A 22,271-nucleotide genomic window follows, 5' to 3' on the forward strand; every position below is an offset into this window, starting at 1 on the left:
TGCTGCCTGCCTCTCAGCCTCTTCCTCGGGGAGGATGCATGAGAGCTGCCAGCAGATAGGTCTCTCCAGGCCCCGGCAGGACAAGTCAAGGTCTACCTCATGTGAATGCCCTACTTCAGTCAAATATGCCGGGAGCTCATCCCATCACCATCCTTCATCCCATCCTTCCTGTCTCAAATAACCTCCACTTGTCTAACCCAACCCTTCCCTTATGACTGAGATCAAGTTCTCCCTCCTCCAGTCCAGGAAGGCTACCTGCACTGTCCACTCCCCTAGCACCTCTCATTGCCCACTCCCCTGCCAAACCCCAGAGGGACCACTGCTTAGAGCAGGGCTGCTCAAAGGATAGCCTGATGCCAGCATCAGCATCACACATGCTGAGGTCCCATCTACTGAATCAGAATGACTGGGAGTGAGACTGGGAGAAAATCTGTGTTTCAACAAGCTTCCAGGTCAGTGTTTCTTAAACTTTAGAGGCATAAAAATTCCCTGGAGAGCCTGCAGTTTTTAGACCACACTTTGAATAGAGCTGTTCCAGACGATTCTTATGCACGCTAAAGTTTGAGAACCACTGGTCTAGATCACTCATTAGGTAACTCACACGTCATCTCACAGTCTTATTATGTGTGTGTCCTATCTCCTCAAGTAGTTTTTAATCTCCTTGAGGGCAGGTAACCCTCTGTTTTACTTTTCTGTCCATCTGGTGCCTATCACAGTAGAAATCATCGATCAAGGTGTTGATAGCCTTAAGTATGTTTGATCTGTCTTTTCTTAGGTTAGAGAACTATTATAAGGATTGAAAAATGTAATAATGTGAAAGCATTTTGCAAACTAGAAGGTGCTATTCTAACATAAGGAATTATTTTACACTCATCGACAATAATAGAACAAGTACTACAGCTGTGCGCAGAACAGTCTAACCTCCCACACGGTGTAGAAATCCCTTCTCCCATTTCCCTACCAGAGAGTCCCCAACTAGAGTCCCCTCTAGGGACTTCTCCCTCATTTCCTGGACAAGGCAGGCAATTCTCTGGTTAGATAGTTCCTTACACTGAGACAAAATATGTCCCCTTGGTACATCTACCATTGATCCCAGTTCTTTCCTCTGGAATCACACAAAGAATTTACAGCCATATTTATTTTGCACAACACCCTAGGAAAGTAAGTCTCCACTAACATCCTTCTAAGTAAAAACCGATGACTCGTGTTCACATATATCACTATGGGATAGTGGGCAGAATGTTTGTTTCAGAGCACTGGAAGTAGCTATAGAAATGAACCTCTGAATTATATCCACTTATTCCCTTACTAATTCTGCTCCCAGCTTTTACTGGCCACTATCAGCTCCGTTCCTGCCATTTAGCTAAATTTCCAAATGCTATAAGTGGCAGAAGATAAAAGACTTGCTGTGGGGAGAATATCATTCTAGAGAGAAATTAAAGATTAACAGTCAAAAGACTTTCAAGCACTCATTTTTCTATTAATCTAAGAATTAAGAGTAATTACGAGTTTCACCTACTTGGCGTTCCCTGTACTTGAGCACTGATGGGAATTATAAGCAGATAACTCCAGTGAAGTCAATGTTGACATCATTCCTATTTCTAATTCTCCCTCTCTCAACCTTTAATTAACTGGGACTTTAAGAACACTTGAGAGACAAAGACTTTGAGTGCTTTCCCCAAGGGTAGCACAGGTCACAGTAATCTTAGCAGCCAACCTTCAAAGAACACATCCTTGAAGGTCTTTTTCCAGCATGTGACTCTCCCAGAGGGCAAAACTGAAGGAAACCTATGCTCTAGTCTCTCTTACACTCCTGGTCAGACCTCTCTTTGTCAGAAATCATATGGCAGAGGCCACTTCCTTGAAAGAGCTCTTGTTCGTATTCCCAGCATACTCTAAAATCACTGAATATGTGATTCTTTCAACTATGAGGGGGGTGGTGCTATCTTATATATGAGGTTATTAATGGTCCTTATGAGTAAATATCAGAATTAAAACCATTAACTTTGACAACTTTCTGACATTCACTAGTTGCGCCAACTGGCTCACACTCTGCGAAAAAATAAAGGTGGGTGGGGGGATACCAGCAGAAGCCCCTAAATTTAATCCCTCCTCAGATTTCATTCTGGAAGGCAACTAGATACTCCTCCAATCTTCTACAAAATTCTCTAGAAGAACATTCAAGAACATTTTTTCCAGAGAGTATGAACTATCTTGACCCCTTCCCCAATGACCACCAATACCAATCATCTCGCCTCTTCCTCCCAATCTTCTCTTTGTTGATGTCCCAGCTCTCCAAATTCCCTATGGATGAGACAAGGATGAACATACACTCCCCACTATAAGGATGGGATTGCACTTGCTCTTCTGTACTTCAGTCCCTCCTGTTAATGCTTCTGAGCACCTTCTGAACTCCATGCACTCAAAGCATTCATGCACATATACTGTAATTTTAGGAAATTTGGATAAAGGATTTGTACCAGTTGTGGAAAAATTTCACACACAGGAAATCCAGTTTAGGAAAATATTTCTCGGGCGGAGGCAAATGCCTGCTCAGACTCACTTATTATTATAATTTAATAACATTAAACAGCAGCTTCTGGAAGTCTTCAAGAACCACAGCTAACATCTCTAGCGATGACGCAGCGTTACTGACTCACTGATGATCGGCCTTCTGATTTATCTCTCTTCTTGGAGTTGCTGAAATATTGCTGCTTTTGAATCTGACTAGACATTCAACTGAAACAGTGAGATCTGAGGGGTATAAAGTTCTATGGGTCTCCCCTGTTTCACTTTCCCAAGTGCCCCTTCTGAGGGTAAAGAATATAGAGCACCCAACTCAAACTACATGCCAAGAGAGGCTTTCCCCTTAATTTCATTTCTGTCCTGGCTATTCTGTATTTGGGTAATCAGAGGAACCAGCTGTTCTGTCTCTTTATTCAATAAAGACTATCTGGTAGCCCCCAAATATGGTTTAATTAATGAAACAACACATCATACTGAATTCAGTGTCATGCTGAAATTTAAATTCAAATCCTTTTATAAGGAACTTATCCTTCTTTTAAAAAAGTCGAATAGTAGTAGATTCTAATGGCAGGTTTTGTGTCTGGCCATCAGGGCCCTGCAAGCAGACTCCACATTTCTGGAGGATCTGTCATCATTTTATGGACTCCAGGTTTCACCTTAGCTGGAATCCAGGATCTTCAACCATTTTCAAACATCTGAGCAATCACCAAAAATTAACCACCAGAACTGTTTAGCACCTGCCCAGAGTGGTGGACCTTACTCAGATTCACACAATAGGCATAGATCCCTTTGGATGAAATCAAACTGCTATTGACCTCACCTTTAAAAATGGGAATCTGGGGAACTCCCTGGTGGTCCAGTGGTTAGGACTCAGCGCTTTCACTGCCGGGCCTTGGATTCGATCCCTGGTCTGAGAATGGCCAAAAAAAAAAAAATTGGGAATCTGATACCTTCTCAAATGATATACACATGAGTATGATGGATATCACCTAGAATTCTGTGTGATGCTTCTTTCCGAGTGTAGGACTGAGTCTTCAGCTCCTACTCTGTGGGAGGCATTATTACTCCCCTACTGAACATTCTTGTCCATGTATCCTGACCATTAGATGGTTAAGAATGTCCCACATAACTCTCTCCCCATTGCACACTACTTTCTCAAAGATCATTGAATCCAGAGACAAAAACCTCCTGTGTGCCAAGCTCTACAATCTTGGAATAGATCCAGGTTTCTTCAGAGCCAAGACAAGAACACTGCCAAAATCAGAATGGGTAGTAATAATAGTCTCCTGAGAGACTAAAAGATAAGATTCTACTTCTAAAAGATGTAAAACCTTTTATCTATGTAACTTGAGGCAACTGAAATTCGATGCCTGCCGCCCATCATAACAGGATAAGCACTCTTCCCTCTTGACAACCTGGCTGTAACCCTTCACAGCTCAGCAGCTGCTCAGAGGCTCCTACTAGGATTAATGGGATTGGAGCTATGTAGGTGTGTTTGTTATTGATAGCTGCATAATAAATTTCCTCAAAAATTTAGCAGCTTAAAAGGCCAAATATTTATTACCTCACAGTTTCTGTGAGTCAAGAATCCAGGCAGCTTTAGCTGGGTGCCTCTGGCTCAGGGTCTCTCACAGGCTGCAATGAAGATGTCAGCCAGGGATGCAACTAGAGATTATCATACTAAGTGAAGTAAGTCAGAAAGAGAAAGACAACTACCATATGATATCACTTATATGTGGAATCTAAAATACAGCACAAATGAACTCATCTATGAAACAGAAACAGACTCACACACATAGAGAACAGACTTGTGGTTGCCAAGGGGGAGGGGGGAGGTAGAGGGATAGACTGGGAGTTTGGGGTTGGTAGATGCAAACTATGCATCTACCAACAAGGTCCTACTGTCTAGCACAGGGAATTATATTTAATATCCTGGGATAAATTATAATGGAAAAGAATATAAAAAAAGAATTTGTATATGTGTATAACTGAGTCACTTTGCTGTACAGCAGAAATTAACACACTGTAAATAAACTATACTTCAATTTTTTTTTTTTTTTTTTGCGGTACGCGGGCCTCTCACTGTTGTGGCCTCTCCTGTGCTCCTGTCGAGCACAGGCTCCGGACGCACAGGCTCAGCGGCCACGGCTCACGGGCCCAGCCGCTCCGCGGCATATGGGATCTTCCCGGACCGGGGCACGAACCCGCGTCCCCTGCATCGGCAGGCGGACTCTCAACCACTAAGCCACCAGGGAAGCCCACTTCAATGTTTTTAAATTTAAAAAAATAAAATAAAATCCCAAATATTAAAAAAAAAAGATGTCAGCCAGGTTGCAGTTTTCTCAAGCCTTGACTAGGGGAAGATGTTTCCAAACTCATTCACGTGGTCAACAGGCCTCAGGTCCTTGCTGGCTCCTGGCCAGCGATGAGTTCCTTGCCACGTGGACCTCTCCATAGAGCAGCTCACAACCGTGCTGGCTTGCATCAGAGCAAGTGAAAGATCAAGAACAGGAGAGACAGGATGCCCAAGACAGAAGCTACAATCATTTTATAACCTAATCTTGGAAGGGACATCCCATTGCTTCTGCCATATTCTATTTCTTAGAAGCAAATCAGTAAGTCCAGCCTACACTCAATGGGAGGGGATTGCCCAAGAGGATGAATCCCAGGAAGCAGGGATCACTGGGGGCCACCTTGGAGGCAGCTGACCACATGAGGAAAATATCAGCACTACATTCAAAAGTGTTTGGAGGTTAAATGTCATGATATCTGTAACTAATTTTAAAATACATCCACATCAAGAAAAAAAATAGCTGAGGCAAATATGACAAAATGTTAACAACTATTGAATAGAGGTGATGGTTATAAAGCTGTTCATTGGACTACTATTCTACTTTTCTGTGTGTTTGAAAATTTTCATAATGAAAAAACAAAACAAAAAAATACCTGATCTTGTTCACTGACAAGGGGCCAAGGGAAGAGACTGTATCGACTATGCTAAATCTCAAATGATAACATTTGGCAGACACCCCCCCAATGTTTAAATGGACAATCCTAAATCATCCTCATCTAATAGGTGAATGAACTCAGCTACCTAGGAGTTTATTTGGTACATGGATGCCCTGACAGTCTCATCAGAATGGTTCTCTTATGATTCTGTCTAGATTGTAAAATCAGTGAAGACAGAAATCATACTAGATGGTGAGCTCTACCTGGGCACTAAGACTGTATCCCCCGGTACCCACCAGTGCCCGGCGCCCAACAGGTGCTCAGTAAATATATTTTTCAGTGAATGCAGACTATTTTATAATATTTTGTCCTTAAATCTTTTAGACCAAAATTATCCCTCCCAATACTTGATGGCACAGAACTCTAGGATGTACAACTCTGAGGCTCAGCCAGGGCTTATATAGGTGCTTGAGCTAATGGTTTGTGAAGAACTACAGTGGCCCTGCCCCACACTGCTGGAGCTCACTGTTTCATGAAGGCAAGATGGCCTTCGAACCAGGCAGCACAAGCCAGGCCCTTAAGTTCTTTATTTTTTTTTTTAATTAATTAATTTTTTTTTTTTTTTTTTTGGCTGTGTTGGGTCTTCGTTGCTGCGTGCGGGCTTTCTCTAGTTGTGACGAGCAGGGGCTACTCTTCGTTGTGCTGTGTGGGCTCCTCACTGCAGTGGCTTCTCTTGTTGCGGAGCAGGGGCTCTAGGCGCGCGGGCTTCAGTAGTCGTGGCACGTGGGCTCAGTAGTTGTGCAGGCCCTTAAGTTCTGACGAGAGATCCTCCAAAGGTGGACCGACCACCTGGTGTCTAATGCAAGAAATCTCTTCAATGAACAACATGGAAAAGCTAAACCCCTGGTAGTTACCAAAGACCCAAATGTAAAATAGCTGATTCAGGACTTGCCAAAGCTTGCCCTAAACCCACACACTTCCCCTCCCCAAAAATAACTTACATTGGAAAGTGGATCTATTGATAAGAGGTGCCTGGGCTATGGTTGTTGGGTAAGTTATCAAAATCTCTAGGCTCTCTAAGCTCCACCCCTATAATAAATATATCCAAATAAAAAATACAGGCACTGTTGGGCTTTCCTGGTGACACAGTGGTTGAGAGTCCTCCTGCCGATACAGGGGACGCGGGTTTGTGCCCCGGTCCAGGAAGATCCCACATGCCGCGGAGCAGCTGGGCCCGTGAGCCATGGCCGCTGAGCCTGTGTGTCCAGAGCCTGTGCTCTGCAACGGGAGAGGCCACAACAGTGAGAGGCCCGTGTACGGAAAAAAAAAAAAAAAAAAAAAAAAAAATACAGGCACTGTATTAAAGTAGGACCCCAAACAAATGCCTTTGGAGCTGCAATTCAATGTTAAACCTTGAGCTTTTATTAAGAATAATTTTTTACAAATGTTTACATTCAAAAATACTGTCCTTAAGGAAATCCAATCTCCTTTCCGTGGAAGAATCTCTTCCTAGAATTCAGGACCACGAAAAAACTTGTCTCAGTTGAAGAACCTTTTCCCTTTTCCTAGAAAATAAAGATGAAACTGCCCCCACACACCTCCCTTTTTATCTTGGTAGCCAAAAAACTCAAAGTTAAATTGTGCCCAATTCCAGGAATAAACTCATTCCAAGAACATAATTTTTTTCTAGTTGGTTTCTGAAATGTTTGTATTAATGTTGAATATATTATAATGCTCTGTCTTATATAGGATTGCCTCAAATTCCTTTTGGAAGTTAGTATTCATTCAGCAAATAGTTACTGAGTGCCTAATATTTACCAGGCCCTCTCTTAGGTACCAGGGTTGGAGGGAAGCCAGTCAAAATGATAACGTCCACAGGAAAGGTTGAGGGAAGGCTGGATGTTGGGGGGGTAGGGGAGCATAACAGGAGCCCAGAAGAGTACAATATAGTACTTCCATGATCGAACTGTGCACAAAGTGAAACAGGAGAGAAGAGAACACCCGATGTAGGCAGCCCCATGGGGTTGGAGGAGGTTAGGGAGAACACTAAGAAAGTTTCTAAGTAAGAGAAACAAGCTTTGAGAATCTGTCAAATTAAGCAAAGCAAGGGAAACAGCCTCTGTTTCGCATGAAGCTGCAGAACAGCACAGTGTGTTCAGGGACCCAAGGGTAATCTGGTGCATTAGGAATAAAGGTGCACATGGGGAAGAAGTAGGAAATATGGGCAGAGATGTGAAGAGAATTCAGCTTACGGAGAAAAGGAGTTTGGATTTTAGTCTAAGAGACCTGGGAGCCTAACAGTTCGGATTTACATTTTAGATTGACCACGCTAGTAGAATTCAAAAGCAGACCTGGAGGTTGGGACGTCAGCAAAGAATCTGTGGCAAAATCCAGGCAACAGACATTGGGCTCTCCTATGGCTGTGGGGCAGAAAGGAGCTAAGAGGTTAAGGTGTTCGGTGAGCTCCCAGTGAGCTTACTGAGCACCTGGATCTACAGCCAGACTCCTGGGTCCAAGCCTGACCCCACCACGTCTCAGCCACGTGATCCTGTGAAGGTAGTTAACCACTATGTACCGCAGTTTCCTCATTTACAAACCAGGCATAATAATACTAATGACAATCATAACCATAATAAGATGTTACTAATACTGCCTCATTTAATTCTCACCAAACCATATGAGAATAGGTATTGTTATTATATTACCATGAGGATATACATACACACACATATATATGTACATATGATATATATTGTATATAGTAGGTATTTTATATTACATAGTATACATATATCATATGTGTAATATTTATGTATTATATTGTATGTTATATAATTAATATATAATACACACTATGTATATTATTATGAAAGTACATATTACCACATGAGGGTATTATATATTGTACTACTATCTGCCTAAGCACACTGGAAATGCTCCACAAATGTCAGCTCTTATCAATATTATTTTGACTATATGCAAGACACCGCTCTGGGTGCTTGGATCCTGGGACTAACAGAACAGACAAGGTCACTGCTCTCATGGAGTTTACATCCCATGGAGAGATGATAAACAAATCAATCAATAAATAAGAAAGCATCAGCCAGTGATAAAGTGCAATGCAGAGAATTAAAGTAAGGTGATGTGATAGAGGGTGACTGGCAGCTGTGTTAGACTGGGTGGTCAGGGAAGGCCTCTCTGTGGAGCTGATATTTACCCAGAGACATGAATGTCGAGAAGGATCTACCAATGCACAGATCCGGAGACTGGGAATTCCAGGCAAGGGAAACAGCTAAGACTGTTTCAGGCAAGGGAAATTCCAGGCAAGGGAATTCCAGGCAAGGGAATTCCAGGCAAGGGAAACAGCTAAGACAAGTGCCCCAGGGTCAGCATAAGCTTGGTGTGTTTGTGAAGTGGAGAGAAGACAAGAATGGCTGGCACAGCGCTTCCCTGGTGGCGCAGTGCTTGAGAGTCCGCCTGCCGATGCAGGAGACGCGGGTTCGTGCCCCGTTTCGGGAAGATCCCACATGCCGCGGAGCGGCTGGGCCCGTGAGCCATGGCCACTGAGCCTGCGCGTCCGGAGCCTGTGCTCCGCAAATGGGAGAGGCCACAACAGTGAGAGGCCCGCATAACGCAAGGAAAAAAAAAAAAAAAAAAAAGAATGGCTGGCACAGAGCGGGCAAGGGGTGAGGGTTAAGAAATGAGATTGGAAAGAAGACAGGGCCCAGGCAGTCTAGGGCTTTGAAAGCCAGGTGGAAGACAACAGAGAAGGAGCAATCTAGAAGGACTCTTGGCACCCAACTTGAATAACTGAATGGAGGATGGTGCCATTCACAGAGAGAGGCCACAGGAGGGGATGCTGGTTCGGTGGGAGGGTGAGGGGTTCTGTTTGGGAATGTGCTGAATCTCACGTGGTTGTGGGACGTCTAAGTGAAGATACAGAAAACAGCTGGATTCAGGAGATGAATAGAGCGTGGGGGGCTTGACTTCTGAGACCAATCAACATTTAAGGAACCTAAAAAGGAGAGCAGGGAAAAAAGGTCAGAGAGAGCCAATGAGTAAGATAAAGGCTAAGAAGTGTTTGGCAATGATTTCTGGCTTCTCCTAGACTGCTTCCGTTCAAATCCATGATAGCTGGGTGTCCCAGACAAGTTTCCTCTTTGTGCCCAAATTTCCCCACGGACAGGATCACTGTGAGTAGTAAATGACTTAATACATGAAAAGTATGCACCTGCATGTGTTAGAAGGTCACACACACACCCCCAGTCAACAATCGGGCGACGCCTGAAACAGCAGGAGACTAATGCCTCCTCATCTGATGCCCGGAAATCTGTAGAGTTGAAATGGAGGATGAAGCCTCCGGGGGAAGAGGAAGCCTGAATCCTCTGTACCTCAACACACCCAAGAAATGTCATTTCTATCAGCCTTACAGCAGGGAAGAGACTCCTCAAAGCCTCTCCTTCAGGTAAAAGTTTCCTACTTCTAAAAATCCAAAATTAAAAACTGAAATAAAGGTTCTCTTTCCCTGCTGCCACCAAGCTGGCGGGTGTATTCCAGTTTCAGCTCCACCTGTAACCCACAGCCATGGCTGAGGAAGGCATTGATTTGCTGCTGGAAGGCATAACGGACGTTAAGAACACTTTACAGGAGGTACCGAAGACCACCCTCATCCACCGATGGCCTCGCACGTGGAATTCGGGAAGCTGCCAAAGCCTTAGACCAGCGCTAAGCCCATCGTTGTGTGCTCGCATCCATCTTCGTGTGATAAGCCTGTGTGGGTCAAGCCGGTGGAGGCTGTTTGTGCTGAACACCAAATCAACCTAATTCAAGTTGATGACAAGAAACTAGGGGAATGAGGGGGCCTCTGTAAAACTGACAAGAGAGGGAAGCTCCGTAAAGTGGTTGCTGCAGTGGCGTGGTGGCCAAGGACTAAGGCAAAGAGTCTCAGTCAGGCCAAGGATGTCACTGAGGACTACTTCAAATGCAAGAAATGAACAAATACGGCTTCCCTGGTGGCGCAGTGGTTGAGAGTCCGCCTGCCGATGCAGGGGACGCGGGTTCGTGCCCCGGTCTGGGAAGATCCCACATACCGCGGAGCGGCTGGGCCCGTGAGCCATGGCCGCTGAGCCTGCGCATCCGGAGCCTGTGCTCCGCAACGGGAGAGGCCACAACAGTGAGAGGCCCGCGTACCGCAAAAAAAAAAAAAAAGAAATGAACAAATAAAAAAACTTGGCTCTTGAAAAATAATAATAATTAATAACTAAAAGGCCAAAAGAAAAATAAGTCTTTTAAGAAGGGAGGCAATAAGATCTGGCTTTAATAAGATCTGGCAATAAGGTAGGGTGTTATTTACCCTTTCAAGAGCGCTCTGCAGACAGGTGGGTTGGGGGCCAGGGGTCAGGATACAGTGGTTCATGATGTAAATGGGAGATAAGTGAAGAGAATGACAACTGATTCATTTCATAAGAAGCTTCTGTGTGAAGGGAAGGTAAGAGACAGGACCGAAGTGGAGTGGCTTTTTTTTTTTAACTTTTTTTAAATTGAAGTATAATTGATTTACAATGTTGTGTTAGTTTCAGGTGTACAGCAAAGTGATTCAGTTATATATATTCTTTTTCACATTCTGTTCCCTTATGGGTTATTACAAAATAATGAGGTATGGAGTGGTATCTTTTTTAGACAGGGAAACTTATATGGTAAGTAGAAGGAGGCTGTAAAGAAATAAGGGTTGAGGGAGATCAGCTCGGTGCTTTGTGACCGCCCGGAGGGGTGGGATAGGGAGGGTGGGAGGGAAGGAGACTCAAGAGGGAAGACATATGGGAACATATGTATATGTGTAACTGATTCACTTTATTATAAAGCAGAAACTAACACACCATTGTAAAGCAATTATACTCCAATAAAGATGTAAAACAAAATTTAAAAATAAAACATATTATTAAAAAGAAAGAAGGGTTGAAAGAGGGAAGAGAGAATTTGAGGGGAAGGGGTGGAGGGGATGGAACTGAGTGCAGCCAGGAGAGGGAGGCTTCCCAGCTGCCCGGAGCGCTGCTGGATGCAGACCACGAGGGCTGGGCTGAAGGATGGAGGACCCTGGGGAGATAGCCACTTCCCTGAGGGATCTCAGGCTAGGCTGAGTGGGAGGGAAGTAAATTTGGGAAGCAGCAAATGAAATAATAGGGTGGGGGGGAGGGGAAGAAGGAAGAAGCCTGAGGTCTGGAGGCATCAATGCTCAAGTGTGGGAGTGAGGTAGGCTAAGGTATGTTCATTGGTTCACCAAGGACCAAGCAACTGACTTAATGTACTAGGATACATCAAGTCACCATATAATTATAATTCCTCCCGAGTTAGGCAGTCTAGTCAATGAATTTCATCCAGTCAAATCAGCCCAAAAGAACACTGTTGGGATTCAGGGCAGGCCACTCAAAATATGTCACAGTGGCATATTGATTATTTTGAATTAAAGTCACTTAAGAAATGGCCAATGCAAGAGGGACACTCTGACCCTCCTCTCTGTCTCCCTGAAAACAGGAAACCAATCTCCCATGTGGAAGGTGCACTCCCTGCCTCTGGAAGTTGAAGGACACCCTTACCACCCGGAGACAGGGAATTCGGGGCTGAGAAGCCTGTATAAACAAACCTCTTTACATCTTTAATTGACTGCCCCAAGCCCAAACCCTGTTTAGATTCTTCACTAATTGAGTACCCAAAACCCAAGTTTCTTTGTCCTGTCAATTCCTCGCGTATTGTTTCTTTGTCTAAAAAATATAAAAGCTCCCTTCCTTGGCCACTTCTTAGGTACCATTTCTATGAGACCTGCATGTTCGCAAATGAAAATTTCTTTTTCTCCTGTTAATCTGTCTTGTGTGTTGTGTGTTAGTCCAGCCACAAGAACTAGAGAGGAGTGGAAAGGGAAAGTTCCCCAATCCCACGACACAAATGGGGAGGGTTTCCACATCTGGCGACCCAGGAAACGCACTGAGCCTTCTCATTCTGTGCTCAACCCTAACACATACATACCTACATAAGATACCTACATACCTACATAAGATTTAAGAATCTACTGTCTACGTGGCACTATCTTGTGAATCATTTTCCTCTTTTTTTCTTTTATTTTAATCATTCAGGAATTGGAACCCTGAAAATTTAAACACAAAGTCACTTTTCTCAGGGAAGAAACAGCTAGAACACCCCCAGGATAAAGCAAAAACCAGACTGCTTCTGTCAGAATTACATCAACCGATTTGTGCTGCTAAATAAGCCGCAAAGATTTCCAAGAACTCAGCACGGATTAGCATTTCATTTTAATCTGCTAAAAGTAATTTCTTCTTGTTTTCGTGAATAATCAACATATTTTTACCAACTGAGATAGCAACAATAAACCTGGAAAAGAAATGAGCCACAACTGCCTCATACCCATAACGATGCAAACACTTTATTTATTTATTTATTTGTTTGTTTATTTACTTATTTTTGGCTGCACCGCAGGGCATGTGGGATCTTAGCTCCCAGACCAGGGATGGAACCCGTGCCCCCTGCAATGGAAGTGCGGAGCCATAACTACTGGACTGCCAGGGAAGTCCTGCAAACACTTTAGGATGAGCAGGGCTTGGCACCCCCAATCCCTGGTTCTTTAAGATGGCCAGGCCCCCAGGCCTTCATTGCTCCCTCTTTCTGGAAGTCTGGAATCGATGTGATGCCTGAAGAGAAGAGTTGCTGCTCTCTGAGCATCTGATCTAATCGTCCTCTCCATTAGCAACTGCAAGCAATTTAGAGTTACTGAATAATATGTAAGGATCTTTCAGAGTAGATCAGTTCATTTCAGTTAGTATCGGATTCCGAAATGAAGTTGTAAAAAGCTTAAGCACTCACGGGGACCCAATTAATACAGGTAAAAATAGAATATATGGTTTCCAGGTCAAATTATTACTATTCTTGCAGGTGATTTTAACAAACCACCAATGCAAATATACAGAAGTTGTCCTGCAGCAAAAGAAACGCGTTGTCATTAGCTGCACAGCCCGAGACCGGTTCCCTCGTCTCTCTGACCCTCATTTGGCTTTCCCTTCTGTGAAATAACTATCTCTCAGGGGTGCTGTAAGACTACAACATCTTCAGGATGCTGTTAAAAACAGTGTCTAAAATTTGTCCCCACACACAAAAACCCCCTGCAGTCTGCGTAATAGGTTTGTGACACGGAAAGAAGGACTGGGCTAAGAACCATGAAGACAGACCCACCCAGGGTCACCCTAACCAAGACAATCCCCTCACGTGGCCCCTTCCATGGCTCTTTACCCACCTGTCCCCCTTCCAGCACCCACACCAGCCCTTCTGTCTGCCCTATAGTAAATGACATATTTTATATGTTTTATAACTTGGAAAACTGTCTCTGCTCTTCTCTCTAGAGAATGAATATAAAATCACCAAATCATCAGAACTGAAAGGACCCCCAGAGACCATTTCTACTTAAACATCGTATTGCCTGTAAAAAGACTCCTCAGCTATTCTGATGGTGGTTCTCACCCTCAGGGCATGACTCGAGAAAACGGCAGCTCCGACCACATCATAAGACAAGCCCTCCCAACTTTAGATGGGTCTGCTCTACAGTGCTGTCTTACCCTGAGTTGCAATCTGTTATTTAACCTCATACACACCCCAGTCCCCCTCTGTCCTCCTTTCCTCTGCCCAAACACGCCCATCACCTGTAACAACGCCTAAGTCACTACCCACTTTCAACACTTGAAAACATCTAGTTTATGACCCCTATATCTGCACTTTTCCACATTATCCATGCCCAGTATATTCAAATTCCTCATAGGAAAATTTTTTGAGACTAACCACCTTCTTAACTACCCTTCTCTGAATACACCCTAGTTTGGCCACATTCCATTTAAAAGATGGCTCCCAGAACTGAAAATTGCATCCTTTGTTCAACAAACACTTGCTGAAAGCCTAACGTGTGCCAGGCGTTTGTTCAGGCCCTAGAGGCAGAAACCAACCCACCAGGCCTGGTGCCCAGTCCAGCTGAGGAGACAGTCAAGCCTACAATGCAGAGCAGGTACAGGGAGTGCTCTGGGGAAGAAAGTACCAGGGGTCTGGGAGCATGGAACAGGTTTGCCTGACACACTCTGGGAGAAAGTTCCAGAAAGGCTTCCTTGAGGGAACAACTTTTTTTTTTTTTTTTTTTTTTTTTGCGGTACGCGGGCCTCTCACTGCTGTGGCCTATCCCGTTGCGGAGCACAGGCACAGTGGCCATGGCTCACGGGCCCAGCCGCTTCACGGCACGTGGGATCCTCGCAGACCGGGGCACGAACCTGTGTCCCCTGCATCAGCAGGCGGACTCTCAACCACTGCGCCACCAGGGAAGCCCCAGAAACAACTTTTAAGCCGAGACGTTATGCTTTGTTTAAACAGGCTAGGTTTTTATTAGCACCTCTGGAAGCCCATCAGGCTGGTGACATACCGAGATCGAAGTCAACTAAAATCCTTAAAATCTTTTTTCATATGCCTCTCCCCACCCTGTGCAATTCAATTTGGGGGCCTAAGTACAGAATTTGACATTTCTCCCTATTAGGTTTCTTCTTCTTATGGTTGACAGCTTTGATTCACGATTTTTCTGTCCAATTTTTAGCTATCCTTCCACGCGGAGTCATTCAAAAACCATTAAGCTTGTCTTTGAAGTTGTCAACAGGTCTTTGAGAAAAGTCAAGAGCAGTGTCCCTGGAGATTCAGGTGATATCAGTCCATTAATGGGTACTGTGGAGGTTACAGATACTCAACCAAGCATGCACCCACCACCAATTAATCCAGGGGCTTTCAAACTTTTTTCTTTGGTAGGAGAAGTTCTCTATCAAACAAAATGAAAGAGAGTCCCAATACATAAACAGATAACAGAGGAGCTGCTCTAGGTGAAGAAAGGGTGGAAAGATCCAGCCATCAAGGGTTCGCTCTCCCCACCCCGCAACCAGACCTCTCAAGAAACCTTGGTGGCACCATATGCATCCACGAAGCCCCCTGTAAAAACCAGCCATCTTGCACAAGCATATCATGAGAGACAGTCTCCAGTGATTTGAAGAAATCAAGGGATGGTCTATCCAGTTAGTAGGTCCAGCAAGTCACGAAAACACAGTACAGTTGATCCTTGAACAACATTGAGTTTTAACTGCAGCAGGTCCACTTATACGCGGATTTTTTTCAATAAATACATTATATACATATGTGATCCGAGGTTGGTTGAATTCGATGACGTGGAACCCACAGATACAAAGGGCCAACTATGGGACTTAAGCATCTGAGCATTTTGGTATCAGCGGCAGGTCCTGGAACCAATTCCCAGTGGATACCGAGGGATGACTACAGTCCTTTTTGGTATGATTTATTCACAATGAATCAATAATAGTCCTTCAAGAAAACCAGCCATCTATTCAATAATTCATTCTAGTGTTTTATTTAATTATGAGAATCTACTTTCTCCATCCCCTTTTGGAAACAGGGATGATTTCCTATCTCCATCTTCTGACATTTTTCCTGGCCTCCTCAATTCTGAAAGATTACAATCAGAGTTCCAAGATCACATGGGAAATTCTTCACATACAAGGATATTGTTTGAGCCTAGAAACGTGAGCTCTGCTATATTATAAGCTTCCTAAAAGTAAACACCATTTTTATTCGTCTTTATTTCCCAGGAGCCTAGCATAGCACCCGGTGCATAACTGATACAAAAATAATGTTCAAATAGTTTGCTTGTTAGTCTTTAGTTGTTAAAAAATACTGAAATGCTCTCTTTTGACCTTCTCACCTAGTTTAGATTTCAATTCAACTTTCTATATAGAAGCAAATTATGAGTTGAGTGTTAAGACTTTATCCTTGCTGTCACTTAACTTCGTATCCTTAAAAAAACTTTTAAATGTCCTGAGATCTCTTACAAACCAAAAACCTCAATCTCCTGACATTACAGCTTTCTGCTCAGCTCTATAGAGCACCCTTGGCAGTAATAATAATTTCTTTGGGTATGCCTGTGACCAAAGAGAACTGATGAAATGCATCACTCTTTCTAGAGAAAAATGCAAATTACTCACAAACGATCCACAAGTGGGCACCTAAGGATATACCAATTTTTATGTGTTCTGCCATGGTTAAACCTTGAGCTGCCCTAAAAGAAGGGAAAGTTGACAATATAGGGGGGGCAGAGGAGGGTGGGGAAAGAGAGAGTTGTGAGTGCCTAGTAACTTAAGTTTCCTGCTACCGTCTCAAACAAAAACCAAGCACTCTGGACCAAAAAAAAAAAAAAATCCATACTATTAATAACCATAAGATTTCAATGTTTCAGTATTATAATCTTCTTTATAGATAAAAATCTTCGTAATATTTTTCTTAGGAAAAACCCCAGCAGGCTTAATTATTTAGTAAATAGTCGTACCTCGGGGTATCGGTTCCAGGACTCCCGCAGATATCAAAATCCGCGGATGCTCAAGTCCATTACTCGACGCTCCGTATCCGCAGGTTCTGCATCCGCAGATTCAGCCAATTTCGGATCCTAAACATAGTACAGGATCCCCACTTGGTTGAATTGCAGATGCGGAACCCAGGCGGATAAAGACAGCCGGCTGTATTGATAAATATGTACAATTTTATGACTTTTGAAACTGTGAAACTCAACTTCAGAAAGTATTAGTTTTTTGGGCTTTTTTTTTTTTTTTTTCGCGGTACGCGGGCCTCTCACTGCTGTGGCCTCTCCCGTTGCGGAGCACAGGCTCCGGACGCGCAGGCTCAGCGGCCATAGCTCACGGGCCCAGCCGCTCCGCGGCATGTGGGATCCTCCCGGCCCGGGGCACGAACCCGTGTCCCCTGCATCGGCAGGCGGACTCTCAAACACTGCGCCAGCAGGGAAGCCCGAAGTATTAGTTTTTATTCCTACCAACAGAGGTTAGTGCCTCTTCCACACCCCTGCAGCTGCTTCACACTATTGAAAAAAAAAAAAAAAAAAACTTTGCCAGTTTGATTGACAGAGTGGTGCCTGATTTTTTTAACTTGCACTGCTTTGATTACTAAAGAAATTGAACGCTTTTCATGTGTTTATTGTTTGTATTATTTTTGCAAATTACCTTTTTATGTCTTTTGCCCAATTTTCCCTTTCAGGCACTCACTTTTCTTACTGACTTGCAGAAGTTCTTCACAAGTTCAGTAATACTTTGCTTTGTCACATGTCACAAACATTTTCCAACTTACCATTTCAATTTTAACTTTATTTATGGCGATGTTTGCTTTCTTTTTCTCACGTAATCCACCAATTCAACCTTTCTTTTTATAGTTTCTCCCTTTGGTGACATTATTAGAAAAATATTCCCAAGTTAACATTATATAAATGTTTCCCGTATTTTACCCTGGCATCTTTACGGTTTTATTTTTTACACTGAAGTGCTTAATCCATTTGGAATTTATTCAGGTATATGACAAAGTCTGGACCGTACTTATTTTGTTCCAGATGGTTAGCCAGCTGTCCCAACACCATTTCACTGAATTAATTTATCTTTTCTCCACCGATTCAAAAGGCTGCCATTTTCATATACTTCCTCTCCACTCATGCACCTGTCTCCCAGGATCTCAAACTCGGCATATCCACAACTGAAATTCGTGATCATCCCCTTCTCTCCAGTGATCCCCAGCTCTGGGAATGGCTACTTTGCTTATTACTCAATTTTCGTGTTGAGAACTTGGTTATTCCTCACCCCTGCCCTCTCCATTAAAATCACTAAATTTTATGCCCAACTCTGTGGCCATGGTCGTAGTCCAAACGCCATCTTACCTTTCCTGGACTGCACCAGCGTCCTCACTGGGCCCCGAATCCACCCTCGGCCCCTCCGGCGGGTTATGCATAAATAAGGTCCCGCCTCTTCCCTACTTTCAACCTCCTATGGCTCTCACTGCTCTTCGAACAAAGCCTGCATTCTTCACGTGACGTGGAAGGCCTGTATGATCTAGCCCCTGCCTACCTCCACCTCATGCCACACCTCTGCTCTCACACAGTTTCCAGACACACCGGCCATCTTTTCATTCCTTGAAGGCTCCCAGCTGCTCTTCCACTCAGAGCCTTCACGGGCGAAGTTCCTTCCACGTCCCATGCTCATCTCCTCCCTGCCGCATCCGATTCCTCTTCCCCACACACATGCCTGCCTAACCCCCGTTTATCTTCAGAGCCCAGCTTAAATGTCATCCCCTCAAAGTAGTCTTGACCATGTCAGTTTCCCCTGCAAAAAATGCCCTCATTGCACCTGGTACTTCCCCAGGGTGGCACTTCTCACAAGTGTTGCTATTATAAATATTACAAGATCTCCCTCAGGTGGCAGTTCTAGTAGCCAGGGCTGTCCCCAACTTGCTCACAGCCCCTCTCAAAGAGCTGAATGCATGTGTGCCCATACAGTCAGACTCATACAGTCCTAAGTCAAAGGCATTATCTTTCAGTCTGCATTCTAATTATTACAAGTATACTCTCCCTCCTAAGGTCTCTAGCCATGACTAAAAAGAACATTCTTTGATAGGAAACTGCAGTTTCCACCTAAAGAGCCCAGCACTATTTCTGATCCTACCTCTTAAAAGCATTCACAAATTTCAATTTTTTGCTCAGAAAGTACTCTCAGATCCACAGATCCTGGACTGCCACATTGGCTACCTGCTAAACGTGTCCTGACATTCATTCATTCATTCTTTCCTTCATTCATCCAGCAGTTATTTATTGCCCACCAACAGTGCCCAGCTGAGCCTCATAACTGAAACTGTACCTTTATTATTCTCCCCCATATGATTATGTCCCCCAAACCAACTCTAGCTGCCAATTATTCATTTGCTTTTCCCATGACATAAGTCCTGTGTCACCGTGCAGGGTCTATAAAAGTCCAGTCAAAAGCAAACAAACATTAGAGCTCAGTCCTCTGTGCCGCTTCATCACAATCAGGTAAATGGACAGCTTCTTTAAGACCCCTTTGTAACAGTCTGAACTATCAATACCACCGACACTCCCATCCTGCAGCTTGTTTCCCCAGCCTGAACCCGAGGGTGAGTTAGAGACAAGAGAAGAAATTCAGATCCAGCCCCAACCCACCCCCAACGCCCACACACAAGGAGCTGCCACCTCAACTTTCCTTAATAACCCTTAGTTCCGGTCCACCTGACAAAAGCTGCTTTCCAAAAGCATCATATTGCAATCTTACGTTGTGACTAGGAGAAGCTTGAGAACCACAAGACATGGAGCGTAAAGCTGCAGAAAAAGGACTTCCCTGGTGGTACAGTGGTTAAGAATCCCTGCCAATGCAGGGGACACGGGTTCAAGCCCTGGTCCCAGAAGATCCTACCTACCGTGGAGCAACTAATAAGCCCGTGTGCCGTAACTACTGAGCCTGAACTCTAGAGCCCGCGAGCCACAACTACTGAAGCCTGCGTGCCTAGAGCCCGTGCTCCGCAACAAGAGAAGCCACCGCAATGAGAAGCCCGTGCACCGCAACGAAGAGTAGCCCCCGCTCGCTGCAACTAGAGAAAGCCCGCGTGCAGCAACGAAGACCCAACACATCCAAAAGTAAATAAATAAATAATTTTTTTTTTTTAATGCAGAAAAAGTTTGGCAACAACCTAAGCCACACTCCCCAAAGAGAGCAGCTCCCGTGCTGCAGCTACAAGACCCCCAATTTCTTACCGAGCCTGGCTTCCTGCTCTGGAGGCCCAGCTCTCTGAGACCAGCTCTCTTATAATAAAGTCCATATGTGACAAACCCACTGCTAACATCATACTCAACAGTGAAAAGCTGAAAACATTTCCCCTAAGATCAGGAACAAGGCAAGGATAACCACTCTTACCACTTTTATTCAACAAAGCATTGGCAGTCCTAGCCACAGCAATCAGAGAAGAAAAAGAAATAAAAGAAATCCAAATTGGAAAGGAAGAAGTAAAACTGTCACTGTCTGCAGATGACATGATACTATACATGGAAAATCCTAAAGATGCCACCAGAAAACTACTAGAGTTCACCAGTGAATTCGGTAAAGTTGCAGGATACAAAATTAATATACCGCGTCACCACTTCTGCTCCATAGCAAGGTTTTTCAGTCTGGAGGGATGGAACCCCAAGGGCATTTCTGATTAAAAATGGGCTATAGATTTTCTATTACTAATCACAAAGCCAGTTTTAATCTTCTATATATTATTTAACTAAAGAACTAAGTGATCCGTTGAATATCTATGCATTTACAAAACGAAATTAGGGCTTCCCTGGTGGCACAGTGGTTGAGAGTCCGCCTGCCCATGCAGGGGACACGGGTTCGTGCCCCGGTCCGGGAAGATCCCACATGCCACGGAGCGCCTAGGTCCGTGAGCCATGGCTGCTGAGCCTGCGCGTCCGGAGCCTTTGCTCCGCAATGGGAGAGGCCACAACAGTGAGAGGCCCGCGTACCGCTAAAAAAAATAAAATAAAATAAATAAATAAATAAATAAATAAATAAATAAAAAACGAAATTATTTACAACCTGAAAAATAAACAAATAAATAAATTTTAAATGATTTTATTTTTCAGTTCAATAGCAAAATACAATCATTCTGAAAAATTATACCACATTGTAACTATACATGCTGAAGCACATGTGGCAAGTGACTCACTTTGCTGCCTTTGAAAGGAAGCACTACTTTGCATCCCTTTCCTCTTTAATAAATAGCCAAGACCACACACTGGTGTTTATTAAAATAACCAATAGATTTGGCTCTTTGACATGTGCCAACCCAATGGCAACAAGGGCTCTGAAAAATAAAGACTCCCCAAGCCATTTTCATGACTCAACAAAAGGCTTCAGACCAGGAGGGGAAAGTGCATTTCACTTTATATTAATCAAGTATAGTCGGCTGGAAATCAGCTTGCTTTTCTCACTTTCATTTACAAATTCCACTTTATTACTTGACTCTTTCAATAACAGCTCCTAAAAAAGAGACCTTTTCTCCTCAAGTACTTGTACACTTCAGCCTGGAGTTTTAACACATCTCTGTCGGGAGCCAGCCTCCTCAGGATGGGGGTGACTTCAACTCACAAAGCCCAGGAAATGGACATCAATGATGAGACTCCATAGCTTGTGCTGCTCTCAGCCTCCAAGATCACCATCATAAAACAGCTTGTAAAATTACCTTGGAGATTACATTTTAACTTGCCAGTTAAAGTTCTGGCAACTTGAGATAATGCTCTAAAGGAGTCATCCTGACATAACATAACACACACTCCACTTTAAGTCTCAGCTCCCAAGGAACTGCAGGGTAGCTGTTGGGCCAGGAAATAGCAGGGGACTAGAGTCAGACAGCCTGGATTTGATTCCTGCCTCCACTTTGTATGACTGGCGCAGCTGTGGACAAGTCACTCAACCTTCCTGTGCCTCGGTTTCCTCATCAGCCAAATGGGTGCTGTTACTTTATGCCAGATTCCATCCTCTATTCTTACTTTAATCTCACCTCTAATGGCCACAGCTGGGGAACTCTATGCTAATGAGGGATACAGCTACATATTTCTTATGTTCATTCTGTCTTATTTTCCTTCCCCATCATGTGCATACCTGTAGACTCAGGATTAAGAATAGGACAGGGCTTCCCTGGTGGCGCAGTGGTTGAGGGTCCGCCTGCCGATGCAGGGGACACGGGTTTGTGCCCCGGTCCGGGAGGATCCCACATGCCGCAGAGCGGCTGGGCCCGTGAGCCATGGCTGCTGAGCCTGCGCATCTGGAGCCTGTGCTCCACAACAGGAGAGGCCACAACAGTGAGAGGCCCGCGTACCG

General features: G+C 44.1%; 1 protein-coding gene and 1 pseudogene across 1 annotated transcript in view; one reads left to right on the plus strand and one right to left on the minus strand.

Moving 5' to 3' along the window:
* The window catches only part of FAXC (failed axon connections homolog, metaxin like GST domain containing), a 76,947-nt gene that overhangs the window by 15,626 nt on the left and 39,050 nt on the right, over nucleotides 1-22,271 (minus strand). The gene's annotated exons all lie outside the window — the stretch shown is intronic.
* Nucleotides 10,060-10,469, plus strand: LOC103070579 (40S ribosomal protein S12 pseudogene; annotated as a pseudogene).

Source organism: Lipotes vexillifer, unplaced genomic scaffold (genome assembly GCF_000442215.2).
Source record: "Lipotes vexillifer unplaced genomic scaffold, Lipotes_vexillifer_v1.1 scaffold1073, whole genome shotgun sequence".
In the NCBI taxonomy this organism is placed as follows: Eukaryota; Metazoa; Chordata; class Mammalia; order Artiodactyla; family Lipotidae; genus Lipotes; species Lipotes vexillifer.